General features: G+C 42.4%; 1 protein-coding gene across 10 annotated transcripts in view; it reads right to left on the minus strand.

Annotated features, from left to right (window-relative positions):
- Positions 1–13,870, minus strand: part of pparg (peroxisome proliferator-activated receptor gamma) — a 202,766-nt gene that overhangs the window by 92,557 nt on the left and 96,339 nt on the right. For 2 of the 10 annotated variants that reach the window (XM_069939849.1, XM_069939850.1), the window contains one exon: positions 2,900–2,974. The exons of the other annotated variants lie outside the window; for them this stretch is intronic. The gene's annotated coding sequence lies outside the window, so the exon portion shown is untranslated. The remainder of the gene's footprint in view (positions 1–2,899; positions 2,975–13,870) is intronic. 10 annotated transcript variants of the gene reach the window in all.

Raw genomic sequence — 13,870 nt, forward strand, 5'->3', positions numbered from 1 at the left:
TTTTGTGGCATACCAGGTTTTTTAAAATTTTGCTTGCAACTCATTGAGGACTACATTCTGACTTATTCTAAAGCGGGGACCTCAGTGTGATCCAGTAAAACGCAATTAATTTTTTCCAATTGTAGATTTTTTGACCTGAAAAGACATGGCAACTATCATAAATACTTCAATCCGTAGCGTTTTTATGTCAACAAAAATATGGCAAACTCATGTAGTAATTAACCCATCCAAAATTGCACTGATTGTACTTAAATTCAATTTCAATCAACACCTTCAAGCCCTTTTAAACTGTTTTGAGACATCTTTCACAATCAACAAAAGTCCAATTTGCATTATAGTTTTTGACCTTTGAGCATGTCTTGGGATAGTTGGGAACATGATTTCTCCATTACTTTTTGACCTGGCTTTAGAACCCTTAGCTACTGCATTTCGAGAATCTAATGATATTACTGGTATTTTAAGAAAGGGCACAGCCCATTAGGTTTTGTTTTATGGTGATAAATTATTGCTTTTTACTTCTAATCTTCAGACTTCAAGGCTTTCTTTAATTTCTCATTTCAGTTAATTTCCAGTTTATAAGTTAATAATCTTCATAAAAGTGAACTTTTTTCTTTGAATAATTTGGCATTGATAAATATTACTCTTCCTTTTAAAATTGTAAGAACTCTATTTACATATTTACATATTGTTACATATGTAACAATTACTAAAAAAAACCATAAAAACCTATTCAGAGAAAATTTTCTCACCTTTATCAAACACATGAAAGGGGTGCTATCTAATTGGTTTCCCCTTTCTTTATCATTGTCTGATCGAAACAACTCTATTAAAATGAATATATTACCTAAATTTTTATACTTTTTTAGGCTTTGTCTGTTTTTATTCCTGTCTTTTTTTGATTCAATATCATCTTATATATGGAAGAATAAAATACATTTACAAAAAAAAAAGAATGGAGGTTTAGCCTTGGCAAACTTTAGGTTTCATTATCGGGCAGTCAATATACAAAATCTTACTTTCTATGGGTCTCTTTGGAATCTAATTTTGTTACAAAATTTTCTCTCATCTCACTTCTTGGATCCTCACTTCCAATATCTTTAAATAAATTAAGCAATAATCTGGTGGTTAACCATACTTTGAGGATATGGATACAATTTAGAAAACATTTTGATTTAATGAGATTTTCTCTTTCTAGTCCTAATTTTTTCTAATTATTTCTTTAAACCTTCCATGATTGATATAACTTTTAAAGACTGGTAATAGATTGGACATTAAATGTTTTAAAAATTAAAAAAAAAATGTTTTAAAGATTTATTTGTTGAAGGGAGTCTTGTTTTCTTTGAACAACCTTCAGTTAAATACAGTCTACCAAATACTCATTTTCTTTATTAGCTACCCAATTAGAGATTTTTTATGATCTCAATTACATTCATTTCTTAAGAGGATCAATAAGAATTTAAATTATGTAATTTTTAATTTACAACCTTTCTATAATGGTTCAATATCTAACATTTATGATATGCTGTTAGGAATAAGAGAGGCTCCCTCAGATAAAATTTTTTAAAAAGCCTTGGAACAGGACCTACAGCTTTTAATTTCTGAAGAAACTTGGAATGTAATTTTCAAATTGGTTAGTACCTCTTCTTTATGTGCTTGCCACGCTCTCCTACAATTTAAAGTAGTCCATAGTCTGACTTTGGACATGTGAACCTATCTAATTTTTATGCAAATCTATCTCTTAATTGTGATAAATGCAACAATGGAGATGCTTCATTAATTCATGTTTGCTGATTTATTTGGTATTGTTGGAGAGAGTGACATAACTTTAACGGCATCTGACCAATATGTATGTTTTAGCTTACGACTCGGCGGGAGGTGTTGCTCCGATGGAGGAGCGTTACCCCGCTTAATATTCCTGAATGGCTATGTGATGTCATGTTTAAATTTAGAGAAGGTTAGATGCTCAATTTCCGATTTGAATTCAAATTTTCAAACACTGTGGGGATCCTTTTTGAATTACTTTTATAATCTTTGATTTGTTATGAAGGTAGAACTGTTGACTAATGAGGTAATTTATCTCTCTGATAAGAATTCTGTCTTTTTTTTTGGCCAAACAGCTTCTTTCTTGGTGGTGGGTTTAGATTTTTTTAAAAATAATAAAATAACAATACAATATAATGTGTTTGATTAAAATGTGGGGTACAATGGATGAAATAATACGTGTAATATATCTTTTTGACTTTTAACATGTATGTACTCTGTATTTTTGGATGCTAAATTTCAGTGTTAATAAAAATATTGAAGAAGGAAAGAACATGATTTTGCCCTTCATTTATTTCGTGTTGATTGCAATACAAATGCACAAGGCACCAAACTAATCTCTCCTGCTTGGCAAATAAAGTTGTATCTTCAATGTTTTATTCTGCTGGAACTTAATTTAAAAATGTCTATTGAATCTTTGCTCTTCTTCCAGTCAATACTGGTACTGGCACTGCAGGGTTAAGGTCATCAATTACGTACATCAAGGATTAGCTATTCTCAAACACCCCAAATAGGCAAAATAAATGAATTGAATATCTTATCTTTAATGAACTACTTTCTATGGTCAGATTCTTACCTTTGTCACTTTGACTAGAATATGCAAGCATTATGGACTTGCCTTTGATATCTTTTTATTTCAACACAAGGGCTTTGTGGGGAAGGACACAGGCTAGAGTCCTTATGCTACTGGACATTGACAGGCTGAGATGGAGGGAAATCCCCTCAAACAATGGAGGGGAAAGTAATTACAAGAGGCTATAGTAGTGGCAATATTGTTATTAGAGGATTAATGTAATAATGCAGTTATGGAATGTTTACGAATAAGGATACTCAGAATGTGCAGACTGAATGTAGTTACCTTTGTACATGGTACAGGTAGTCCCTCTTTAATCTGGCGACATTGGACCTGGCCATTGCTGGACCACAGAAAATGCTGGAAAACAGAAAATGATCCCCGAGGGAAGCCCATATGCAAACATATCAAAGGTAGAACAAAGTTTAAAACAGGAAATAAAACCGTGGGGAGGCATGGTTAGTGTAGCTGTTAGCGCAACACCTTTACAGCCTCGGGACTGAGTCCGAGTCCTGTGCTGTCTGTAAGGAGTTTGTCCTAAAGGCAGATTCAACTTTACAGCGCCAGTGATTGGAACTGGGGCTTGAGTCCCACACTGTCTCTAAGGAATTTGTACTAACGGCAGCAGATTCAAATGTGCCGGACCATGGGAGTTGCCAGACCACAGAGTGCTGGATAAGAGAGGTACAACCTGAATTATTGTGAATAAAGTTTATTTTCAGAAAAAAAAACTTCTTGCCTAAATGTCTTAGTGCCATGTAGAAACTTGAGCAAGCATCCTTCCAATGTTCCATCTGTTCCCTTGGACAAGCCAGGACTATAATTTGTTAATAATTTGCTAAAGAGAACAAAAGCCATCCAGCAAGAAGTTTGGAACTTTAGCTATTGCTGACTGAGCCAGGCCAAATGATGCCTTAACATTTTTCTCACTCACCTTCTATATTCTATCTGCAGTCTGGGGCGGGGGGGGGGGGGGGGGGGAAATCGCTGAGTCTTAATTTACTGCCAGCCCTGTCAATCATTGTGGCTCCATTCAATTGAATTTCTTGTCATTAGGTGTCCCCTTGGACATTGATGGTGTGGTCTTGATTGTGTTGCAACTGAATGGCAAAGGTACTTGGTTAGATGGTTTCTTGTTGGAAATGGTTGTCACTTGGCACTTTTGTAATGCAAATATTTGCTGTCATTTATCAGCCCCTGAACAAATGCTGCCATATCATTACTGAACCCTGTACAATACACTCCAAGTTTCTCTGAGTAAACAATAAAGGTTGTAGGACACACACAAAAACTGCAATTTCTATCGGCAGTGAAGGAATACTACACAGCATGGCCAGTGACATCATTAGATGACAGAATGATGCTGAATGAATATCCAAGATTAACTGCACATGGACATGGCAGGCACAATTGGCTTAGCAGTTAGCACAATGCTACTCCAGCACCAGGAATCTGGGTTTCAAATCTAGTGCTGCCTGTAAGGATTTTGTATAATCTCCGTGTCTGCATGGGTTTCCTCTGGGTCCTCCCACCCTTCAAAATGTATGGGGGTTGTGGGTTAATTGGGGTATTTGCCAGAAGGGACTGTTACCATGTCATAGAAATTTAAAAAAAAAATTCCAGGTCAACTTTTCAATGGGTAGGAGTTGATGCTGAAGTGAATGCTAGGGAGATTGGGTTGTGCATAAAACCTTGTGCATGTGAGTTCAGCTTAAAAGATTGAGTTCAGTTTGTGGATAGAGATTTTTTGCTATACATTCAGAAACTTAAGGTCAGATTTTTTTGGCCTCTGTGCTGTTTCTATTTTGATATATGCTATGTTAGCACCACCAGCTCCTGTTAACATAAGAGGCTCATTTAGTTGGCAGTAATCCAAGTTTAGATTTTCCATTTATTATGTTCATTATCATGAATAAAGGTCATGGGTTGAAAAGCTCACAAACTTTAAGAACTGAGTAAGAAATTGGGGAGAGCAAGAGAGAGTAAAAGCAAGAGAATATTCTGCTATGAAGAGTCACAACCTTTTAAAATAATAAGATTCATTGAAGTTCTGTGCAAAATCTTAACCAAACTTTTGGAGATGCCTCTAGCTGAAGTTAGCAATTATAGTTTAAAATCACCTCACACTCCTCCAGTGGTGAATTGGAGGAATGAAATATTGATTTCATTAATCAGTTATTATCACCTAATAATTAGCAATAATGTTAGAGACGCTCTTGTGAGATGGTTGAAACTATCATGTCAAATTAGATAGCTTTCTTTCAGCAATTAACATCTGGAACATGTGATTTGTAGCACTGTTTATGAAGAAAAAGGCGACTTTGCAACTTTCCTTTTCCTTACTTTCTCATGTCATTACCCAATTATGTATTATGTTTACATCCGGTACCGCACGGATGGCAGTCTCTTCAATCTGAGGCGCCTGCAAGCTCACACCAAGACACAAGAGAAACTTGTCCGTGAACTACTCTTTGCAGATGATGCCGCTTTAGTTGCCCATTCAGAGCCAGCTCTTCAGCGCTTGACATCCTGCTTTGCGGAAACTGCCAAAATGTTTGGCCTGGAAGTCAGCCTGAAGAAAACTGAGGTCCTCCATCAGCCAGCTCCCCACCATGACTACCAGCCCCCCCACATCTCCATCGGGCACACAAAACTCAAAACGGTCAACCAGTTTACCTATCTCGGCTGCACCATTTCATCAGATGCAAGGATCGACAATGAGATAGACAACAGACTCGCCAAGGCAAATAGCGCCTTTGGAAGACTACACAAAAGAGTCTGGAAAAACAACCAACTGAAATACCTCACAAAGATAAGCGTATACAGAGCCGTTGTCATACCCACACTCCTGTTCGGCTCCGAATCATGGGTCCTCTACCGGCACCACCTACGGCTCCTAGAACGCTTCCACCAGCGTTGTCTCCGCTCCATCCTCAACATCCATTGGAGCGCTCACACCCCTAACGTCGAGGTACTCGAGATGGCAGAGGTCGACAGCATCGAGTCCACGCTGCTGAAGATCCAGCTGCGCTGGATGGGTCACGTCTCCAGAATGGAGGACCATCGCCTTCCCAAGATCGTATTATATGGCGAGCTCTCCACTGGCCACCGTGTCAGAGGTGCACCAAAGAAAAGGTACAAGGACTGCCTAAAGAAATCTCTTGGTGCCTGCCACATTGACCACCGCCAGTGGGCTGATAACGCCTCAAACCGTGCATCTTGGCGCCTCACAGTTTGGCGGGCAGCAGCCTCCTTTGAAGAAGACCGCAGAGCCCACCTCACTGACAAAAGGCAAAGGAGGAAAAACCCAACACCCAACCCCAACCAACCAATTTTCCCTTGCAACCGCTGCAATCGTGTCTGCCTGTCCCGCATCGGACTGGTCAGCCACAAACGAGCCTGCAGCTGACGTGGACTTTTTTACCCCCTCCATAAATCTTCGTCCGCGAAGCCAAGCCAAAGAAAAAAAAAAAAAATTATGCATAGTGACCGTTATTGAAATAACTGCAAGTGATTATCTCAAAACCATGGAAGTTGTGGAATTTAAATTCAGTAAACCTCAGCAGTATGGCATATTACAACAATTCTTCTCATTTGACTACCATGAAACCACTGGATAATTTAAAAAAAACTCATCTTATTCTATGAATAGCACTGGCATGTATAGACTTCAAACTCCCACAGACTGGATTGTGGTAGACTCTCAGATATGGTTTAGTAGGCCACTCACTGCAGAAACATTGACAGTGAATCTGACATCCTGTCAATGAATGAATGAATGAAAAATGAAAACTAGACTTTGTTCTTTTCTATTTGTTAAAGGTCAACTCAGAGATCATTCACCTGACACCAATTCTCCTGTTTTAAAGTCAGAAATGCTTAACCCTTGGACTTATTTGGGAGTTTCAGTTGATCTCAACCAATCTTCTGTTGCAATAAATGTGGCTTCCTTTCTGGTTATATTTGGGATGTTCCAAAAAGTTTTTATTGATGATAAAATTTGTAACTTGACCATTCCCCATCCATTTAACTGCACATGGCTCCAGGCTCTGATATGAGAATTTTTTTCTCTTCAGAAATGGCATTTGCTGCTGAGGGACAGTTACCCCATATCTGAAATTGTCATTGGAATGGCGCGACAATGGCTGTATAAAACACTCATTGGAACATATTACAATATCTAAGCACACTTCTTTTCCATCTATAGGCTATTAATAATGATAAATACTCTAACTAGGATCAAGTAAATATTTAATAGAATACATCATGCTTCCTTTATAGCACCCATAAGACAACAGTTACCTTTTCATTAAACAAGAATATGATTTCTGTTGCTTTATCTGCCACTCTGAAAATGGCAAGGGCCTGGAAATTCTTCTGAACTATTTGTTTTCGAGTGTCACACAAAGTTACTTGATCAAAATCAGGTACCCCTCCAATTCCAGATCCATCACACACATTTGCACATATATGTTTATCTGATTGCAAGACTGGTGTAATGTACCTAATGATGTTGAATTAATTTCTCCATCAAGGAGGCAAAACTGGGAAAAATAGGAAAACATTGATTTTTTTTGGGCTTAATTGATATTTCCAATTAATATTAGCTTTCCATCTTGAACTGACTTTACTGATAATCTTTCTGAATGAATTTGCAAGTCTACAAAGGTCAAAACCACAACTTAAATTCCTCACTGGAAACAAAATTTCACGCAAATAATGAATGCTTTGGAGATTTGTAGTGTTCTATTTTTGCTAAGAACTTATTAGGTTTTTCCATTAATAGTCATAATGAACATATGTTTGTGAAATGACAAAAACTCACCAAAATTGCTGTTACCCTCATATAAACCATAATGGATCAAATGTCAATCCCGATATCTTTCTGGAGTTCTTGTATAGAGAGAGAGCAGGCAATAAATATCCTTATTCATAAGAAGGAAAAGATTGAATCGAGTTCATTTCGCTGCAGTGGCCATAAAATTTTTGAGCACAGTGAAAAACGAGTACGATTGTAGCTACCACTGCTTCTAATTTGGGCTTACCACAAGCCTCAGATGATATAGAAATGCTATTCTGCAAAGTAAAATACAGTGTTCAGTAACAGGTTGGAAATGGGCCATAATCTAGTGGCTTGATTGGTGATGTGGGGTAATAGCAAAATTTTAAGTGCTTCACATTTTAAAAATCTTAAATATATATTTTAATTGCTTAATTGATTTCAATAATTTTTGAATGAATACTTCTGAATTTCCCTGACATTGAGAAGCAAAGTCTTTGATTGATTAGATGGCTGCCAAAGTTGGATGTGGTTTAGCAAGCTCTTACTACTCTTTGCAGACGATGCCGCTTTAGTTGCCCATTCAGAGCCAGCTCTTCAGCGCTTGACGTCCTGCTTTGCGGAAACTGCCAAAATGTTTGGCCTGGAAGTCAGCCTGAAGAAAACTGAGGTCCTCCATCAGCCAGCTCCCCACCATGACTACCAGCCCCCCCACATCTCCATCGGGCACACAAAACTCAAAATGGTCAACCAGTTTACCTATCTCGGCTGCACCATTTCATCAGATGCAAGGATCGACAATGAGATAGACAACAGACTCGCCAAGGCAAATAGCGCCTTTGGAAGACTACACAAAAGAGTCTGGAAAAACAACCAACTGAAAAACCTCACAAAGATAAGCGTATACAGAGCCGTTGTCATACCCACACTCCTGTTCGGCTCCGAATCATGGGTCCTCTACCGGCACCACCTACGGCTCCTAGAACGCTTCCACCAGCGTTGTCTCCGCTCCATCCTCAACATCCATTGGAGCGCTTTCATCCCTAACGTCGAAGTACTCGAGATGGCAGAGGTCGACAGCATCGAGTCCATGCTGCTGAAGATCCAGCTGCGCTGGATGGGTCACGTCTCCAGAATGGAGGACCATCGCCTTCCCAAGATCGTGTTATATGGCGAGCTCTCCATTGGCCACCGTGACAGAGATGCACCAAAGAAAAGGTACAAGGACTGCCTAAAGAAATCTCTTGGTGCCTGCCACATTGACCACCGCCAGTGGGCTGATAACGCCTCAAACCGTGCATCTTGGCGCCTCACAGTTTGGCGGGCAGCAACCTCCTTTGAAGAAGACCGCAGAGCCCACCTCACTGACAAAAGGCAAAGGAGGAAAAACCCAACACCCAACCCCAACCAACCAATTTTCCCCTGCAACCGCTGCAACCGTGTCTGCCTGTCCCGCATCGGACTTATCAGCCACAAACGAGGTTGCAGCTGACGTGGACTTTTTACCCCCTCCATAAATCTTCGTCCGCGAAGCCAAGCCAAAGACTGCTTCATCAGTTGTTTTGGGAGAAGAGACTATTCTGCACTGCCCCCACAGGTGAAGACATTATGTGATGCAGCAGGATGGTCTTGGGCATCATGCTGACAAATGTCAATCCATGCAAGTTAAGCAAACAATGAGAGACTTGGTGGGTCAAGTAGCATCAATGGAGAGAAAAATGGACAGTCAATTTTTTGTTCAAGATTCTAGCATTTTCAGATCTAGTGTGTGGTAAACCCCTCTCCACAAGCTCCTGTATAAAAGTGACTCTTCCACAACTCCCTCCTCAGTGCAGAACAATCAAAGAGTATGATGCACCTTTGTTCTTAAGTGAATAAAAGCCTATTGGTTTCCAAACCACAGTCTTTTAAGTAATTGGTAGTGCATCAATTTTATTCATTTAAAGTTTTGTTTTATATCATGGAACAGATCCTGAAGCCAGAAAAGCTGGAGATTGACCCTCAATCGTCTGAGGCATCCACTAACTTTGACCTCTGGCTGCACTGTTTTGAAGCATTCCTGCAGGCTTCCTCTACCATTGTGCGATCAGAGACCGATAAGCTACAAGTGCTGCACTCCCAGGTTGGCATCCTGGTGTATTCCATGATCGTGGATGCTACATTGTACCAGGAAACCATGGACATACTCAAAGGATAGTACCTGCATAAGATCAACGTTGTCTACGCCACACAGCTTCTAATGACATACAAACATTAACCTGGTGAGTCCAAAGCCAAATATCTTCAGGCCCTGCATGCACTCGGCAGGGCCTGTGAATGCAAAGCTGTGTCCGCTGTGGATTACACAGAGAACCTGATCTGGGATGCTTATGTTGTGGGGATCAAGTCGAACTACATCCAACAGAGACTCGGAGCAAGGGGAGCTCAGTCTGCAGAGAGCAGTTGAGCTGGCAGGTACGCTGGAGGTGGGTCTCCAGAACATGGAGGCCTACTCAACCAACAACACAGTCGCCTCATGGTTACCCCGGACTCTGCCATCTTGAGAACCTCTACCTCCCCTTTGCTCTGCTAATGACTCGACTATGGCAGCAGTGCTCCGCAGCCAACTCTTGTCACTTACACCCAGCTCCAGTGATGACCCAACCACAACTGCAGTACTACAGAAGCACCCAAAGTGCTACTTCTGTGGCCTGAGCAAACATCAGAGGAAACGGAGTGCTATCTTCAGGTCCCAGCAGCACTGTATGCAGGCTGTGGCGGGCATCATTTTTTGTGCCATCTTCAGGATCCAGCAGCGCTGTATACGGGTCCTGGGGGCCGCTATTTTAGACACCATTGTCTTCCACAACAGCGATGTGCAGCGATCTGAGAGTGGCCTCCATCACACTTGTCCAGGACAGCCCACATCAACTCGCTAGGTCAATGATGGATATTCAGGTAAATAGCCACTTGACCAGTTTCTTATTCAATAGCGGGAGCACGAAGAGCTTTATACACTCGGACACAGAGCAGCCCCTTTCCCTTACAGTATTGCCAGTGAACCAGAAGGTCCCCTTGGCATCCAAGTCACACACAGCGGACATCCGGGGCTTCTGTGTAGTGACTCTAATGAAGCAGGGTACTGAATATAAAGACTTTAGATCACACATGTCAAACTCTGGCCCGCGGGCCAAATTTGGCCCATGATATAATTATATTTGGCCCGCAAGATCATTTCAAAAATGTATTAGAGGTGGCCCGCTGGCCACCACGCCAGTATAGCGCATGCACAGTAATACAACAAATCCCAGAATGCATTGGCGTCAGCCCGCTAATCGCCCCCACCTCCTCTGATAATGTTGCAGGGTTTCACCGTGGACTCTGGTTTTGGAGCCTGGCCGGACTTAGGGGAAGCCAAGGCCGCTTCCCAGCGCCCGGAACCGGAGGCCTCAGGCCTGACCTCGCCAGGACCGTTGCCCACTCCCCCTCCCTGCCGCAGGCCGATCCGCAACTCACGGTGACGGGGCCGCTGATCCGCTGAGATGCCACCCTGCAGCGAGAGCCGATGCCCCCGCACTGTCGTTGTCCAACCCGATCGCCCGCAAACCCCGCCCTCCCGCACACAGGCCTGAGTAAGGATTATGAACTTTAATGTCAGGATAAAACGATCTTCCAATAGTTTCATGTCACAGTGATAAATATATTCCTGGTTAAAAATGGTCCTGCACCTGGATACAAGCTCATTAGGCATAAAACTTGAAAAGTGTGTAAATCAAAGGATATCTGTACCAATGGAAAAAGGGCATGGCAAATAACCCTGCTAGAGTTCATGCCCACAATCAGTCACCCATTTGATTGTTTCAGGAATCATGTTATTCTCCCACATTCTCAATAGCCCTCAGATTTTACTTTTCGACAGCACACTAGCAACATTTGACAAATCCTCTATAGAGAAATATTATTTATTGAATATTTTATTTCTCATTTGTTAATGCTTCTGGAAAGAGTTTATCCAAAACTATTATTAAACATTTATTTTAATAAGAAAAAGTTTAACATTACATATGTTGAAAGAAGAGAAAACATGCAGATGTTGTTGAAAATTTTCAATAAAAATTTAGTTCGGCCCTCGACTTAGTCCAAGTTTTTAATTTTGGCCCTCCGTGAATTTGAGTTTGACATCCCTGCTTTAGATTGATGGTAATATAGGAACTCTGCTGCTGTGCTATTGAGACCTGATTTTCAGTGTTACCTTAAAAGAGTGATGATGGAATTCGATGGGCCCCAGCCATCCCTCACTGTATGTAACTGGTAATCTTCAAACCAACAACCCAAATGCTCATGATCGACGGGCTCTCCACACTAAAATGATCCCCCCATCGTTATTCGCCAATCTCACTCCCAACTGTAAACCCGTCACCACTAAAAGTAAGCGGTACAGTGCCTTCATCCGGGCAGAGGTACAGCGTTTAGTCAAGGAGGGGATTATTGAAGCCAGCACCAGGCCTTGGTGAGCACAGGTAGTGGCAGTACCGAATAGGGAAAAGAATAGGATGATCATAGACATAGATAATCAGATACATGCAATTTGATGCACACCCCCTCCCATGCATCTCTGACTGGGTCAACCAAATTGCCCAATATTGGTCTTTTCGACGTGAAGTCAGCATACCACCAGCTCCCTATCTGCCCAGAGGACCGCCAGTGGGTCCCCTTTGGGGTCACGAATAGTGCCTCGGTCTTCCAGTGGGAGATGGACTGCATGGTGGCCTGTACGAGTTGCGGGCCACTTTCGAATACCTCGATAACATCACCATCTGTGGCCATGACCTGCAGGACCATGACACAATCTCCAGAAATTTCTTAAAACAGCCAAGCTCCTTAACAGTATAATAAGGCCAAGTATGTGTCTCGCACAATCTATCTGGCCATCCTTGGCTGTGTCGTGGAGAATGGAGTTATCAGCCTGGACCCTGACCGCACTGGAGCTTCCCCTTCCACACAGCCTCAAGGCCCTGAAGAGATGCCTTTGGGTCTTTTCCTATTCTGCGGACAAGGCCCGCCCCCTCATCAAATCCACATCCTTTCCCTTGGCGATGGAGGCTCGTGCAGCCTTCAATCGCATTAAGGCAGATATTGCCAAAGCCTTAATGCATGCTGTGGATGAATCCACTCTGTTTCAGGTGAAAGCGATTTGTCAGATTTTGTCCTGGTAACCACCCTGATCCAGGCAGGCAGGCCAGACGCATTTTTACATGTACCCTGCAGGGCCCCGAGATTCAACACTCCTCGGTCGAGAAAGAGGCCCAAGCCATTGTCGAGGCAGTGCAGCACTGGCTCTGTTACCAGACCGGTAAGAATTCACCCTGCTGACTGATCAACGCACAGTTGCGTTCATGTTAATAATCAACAGCAGGGTAAAAACAAAAATGACAAAATACTGAGATGGAGGATTGAACTGTCCACCCACAATTGCAATATCTTGTACTGGCTGGTTTAACTTAATGAGCCGCTAGCCACCCTGTCCCCCGGGACCTGTGCCAGTGCACAGATTGACCAGCTGCAAAACCTCCACAATGATCTCTAACATCCCGGAGTTACCAGTTTTTTTCCTTTTGTCAAAGCACGCAACCTACCGTACTCCATTGATGAGATTACGTCCATGACAAAGAACTGCCAGGTTTATGCTGAGTGCAAGCCGCACGTCTATCGGCCAGACAGGGCACAATTAATTAAAGCCATCCACCCCTTTGAGTGACTCAGTGTCGATATTAAAGGACCCCTGCCCTCCACTGAAAACATCATTGATGAATACTCCCGTTTTCCATTTGCCATCCCCTGCTTGGACATGACTGCTGCCACAGTCATCAAGGCCCTGCGCAGCTTTACACTGTTTGGCTTCCCCAATTATATCCACAGTGACCTTTTATGAATGATGAGCTATGACAGAACCTGTTGGCGAGGGCATTGTCATGAACAGGACCACTAGTTACAACCCCCAGGGTAATGGGCAAGTAGAGAGGGAGAATGCTATGGTTTGGAAGGCAGTCTTCCTAGCTTTGCGGTCTAAGAGCCTCCCAGTCTCCCACTGGTAAAGAGGTCCTCCTGGAGACACTCCACTCTATCAGGTCCCTGATGTGTACTGCCACAAATGCCACACCGCATGAACATGTTTTCCTTTCCCAGGAAATCCACGACATGGTCCACACTACTGGCAGACATCCCCAGGACCCCTCTTACTCAGGAATGATGTGAGGAATCACAAATCTGACCCCCTGGTCAAAAGGGCCCACCTCCTCCATGCCAACCCCCAATATGCCTACATGAAATACCCGGACAGACTCTGACAGGGACTTGGCTCCCTCAGGGGCCCTGGAGACCACTGCTGATCACTTCACACCCTCCTCACCATTGAACACACATGATGCACTTAACCCCTGGTACTCTGCCTCTGCCCTGAGAGAGAATACACTGGGCTCATTGGCACCAACCCACCA

This window comes from Narcine bancroftii, chromosome 5 (assembly GCF_036971445.1).
Source record: "Narcine bancroftii isolate sNarBan1 chromosome 5, sNarBan1.hap1, whole genome shotgun sequence".
In the NCBI taxonomy this organism is placed as follows: domain Eukaryota; kingdom Metazoa; phylum Chordata; class Chondrichthyes; order Torpediniformes; family Narcinidae; genus Narcine; species Narcine bancroftii.